At 37.1% G+C, this 2884-nt stretch overlaps 1 pseudogene; it reads right to left on the bottom strand.

The window, feature by feature from the left end:
* Positions 1-2565: 2565 nt before the first annotated feature.
* LOC132284397 (small nucleolar RNA R71) lies at positions 2566-2663 on the bottom strand (annotated as a pseudogene).
* Positions 2664-2884: the final 221 nt, after the last annotated feature.

The raw sequence follows: 2884 nt of genomic DNA on the forward strand, positions 1-2884 counted from the left end.
GAACTTTCCTCTAGTGCGAAAAAGTTAAAAAGCCAGCTCATTCAAGTTGTCTTGTATCCAATCATTGGGGAATATTGTGTGCACGACCCTAGCTCATTTTATGTGTCACTTGACCTACCTATATATAGAATATGATACACTTTTTGAGGAGAATTCCAATTTAGTTTTAGAGAGGCAACTTTAGAGGCTATTCTTAGTGTAGAAGAAAAGAGGAGGAGGCTAGAGACACCATTGGGAGTTCTTCATCAACCATGGAGCTTGCCCTTGAGGGTTGGAGGAGTATCACCATGAGTGGCTAGACATCCTCTTGGGGCTAGAGTTAGCCCCAAACATGCTTTCTATATCTTAATCTTGTGTGTTATTGATGAATTAGTGTTGTAATACATGTTTTGACACTTTGATATATATAGATCTTGTTTATTCAATGATTTATATGGTTTAATGCTTTCAATTGATCATTTCATTCTATCTATATGTCTATGTATGCTAAAATAGATATTTATGTGCTTATCTCTAGATTTTGTGTTGTTGATGCATGTCTATGTGTATTGATGCTATAGATCTAGAGATTTTCAAAATATAGTGCTTAATGGAATGCTCTTGCTATTTTCTTGTTGGTCTATACTTATTTCTTGATGGATTGTGCCTCTCCCTTAGTTTAATTTCATGTTAGTAGCTTAGTTGTAGTGTAGTGGTCGTGTAACATAGTGTAGATGTTAAATGGGAGGACAATCCATGCTTGTTGTTTGATGTTCCATGCTTTTGAATACAAGTAGCATATATCTCTAACCTTGTGGTGTATTAGGATTGTGAGCTTAATGAAAGGTTAATGGATTGTTTTGATCTATTGTGCTTCTCACATGTTGATTAGACAATATATGCTTCATTGCTTGATATATTGTACCTTTCATATGATGCTTTGACAATTTATGCTTAATTGGTCATCATTGCTTATTGAATTAACCAAATACACACACACACACACCAATATTGCAACACACCATTTGCCCTTATTAGTCACTTGTTAATGGTATAGAAATGCATTGCTTGGTGGTAATTTGTAAACCCCAAGACTCTTTTCTCTCTTGTTGACTCTTAATTGCATTTTTTTGATATCACTTAATTTAGTTGCTCTCTAGTTTAAACAACCAACCAACCAATTGTTTGATCACAATTCCACAACCTTGTTCGACCCTCACGATCCCTTGGGACGATCCCTACTCGCCCTAGCTATATTTTTAGTGAAGATAGTAGTGGCTTTATAAATGTAAAACTTGGCTCTCGCCTCAATGCACACTCTTAAGCTTATGGCTTTGCGACACACCATAGTTTTTGGCACCGTTGCCGGGGATTGATTTGATTTGGCAACGTCGAATTTGTGGAATTCAATTAGGATTAGTACTCTTTTGATCATGTTTTACTTTGCTTTTATTTTTCATTTGATTACTTATTGTGTTTGTTCATCTTTGACTAGGTGTATTGAGCAAGAAGGCAAGCAAAGGAATCAATCCAAGGAAAGCAAAGCAAAACAAGGAAAAAGCTAAAAATTGAAAATTGAAAAATTTGCTAAGCTAAGCTTTAAATTTGGAGTTGAAGTGCTATAGGACCCTTATGAGCTTTTCTCTACTCAATCTCCTTAGTTAAATCATGAGTCCGCGTGGAGGCATTGCATTTCATTTGTAAATAAATCGTGAGCCCGCGTGGATGCATTTATTTTTCTTATCATTGCATCATTGTTGTTTCAAACATGGGAATTGTGTTTGTGGAAGAAGTCTAATTGCATTATTGTGAAGGCATAGTGTTTGTTCATTTGTTGTGCTTGCTTGTTTGTTATTGTGCATGCATGGACGTTGTTCATTGAGACCCACTCTTGTCCCTTTAGATTTGCATCTTGAATCCGTTATTAGAAATCCTAGGGGAAGAAGAAGTTCAAATAGAACCAATCTATCAATGGATGACCATAATGATGATCATGTTGAGGACCTTTGTCACATAGACCAACAAGGTATTCTTCATCCTAATGTGCATAATGAAAACATACAAGTACCATTAGGAATGCCTAGGCCATACATTCACCAACCTCAACAACAACAAGGCCAGGTTCCATTTGGAATGCCAAGGCCAATGTACGCTCCACAACCTCCCATCATTAATCAAGGAATTCAAAATCAAGGTGTTCATGTTGCACCTCAAATAGCTAACCCACCACTTGCTTTACGAGACCATTATGTGCCAAATGAGTATAATGCACTCCAATTGCCACCATTTAGAGTACACCACTATGAGATCAAAGCATAAACCATTCAAATGCTTCCTAACTTTCATGGACTTCCTAGTGAAGAACCTTACAAGCATTTGGATCAGTTCCTTGAAGTTTGTTCCACCGTTCGATATACGGACATACCAGAAGAGGTCTTAAGGCTTAAACTTTTTCCATTCACTCTAAAGGACAAGGCAAAGTATTGGTTCAACAATCTTAGGCCTTTTTCAATCACTTCTTGGGCAGAAATGCAACAAGAGTTTTTGAAGAAGTACTATCCGGTTTCAAAGACCAATGCCATGAGAACGTCCATTAGAGAGTTTACACATGGGGATGGGGAAACATTTCATGAGGCATGGGAACACTTTAATGAATTGCTTAGGAAGTGTCCACACCATGACATGCCCAAATGGCAATAAATTCAATATTTCTTTGAGAGCTTATGGGACAATTACAAGGGTATGGTTGATGCTTCCATGGGTGGTTCTTACATTGATAGGCATGAGGATGATATGTGGCGGCTCTATGAAAGCATGAGTGAAAATTCATTACATAGAACATTGTCTTCAAAGAATGGTAGAAATACACAAGGTAGGAAAAGTGTTGGATTACATCAAGTCGACC

The sequence above is a fragment of the Cornus florida genome, unplaced genomic scaffold (assembly GCF_030987335.1).
Source record: "Cornus florida cultivar Cherokee Brave unplaced genomic scaffold, ASM3098733v1 CherokeeBrave_3.0.0_Hap2_Chr01, whole genome shotgun sequence".
Lineage (NCBI taxonomy): Eukaryota > Viridiplantae > Streptophyta > Magnoliopsida > Cornales > Cornaceae > Cornus > Cornus florida.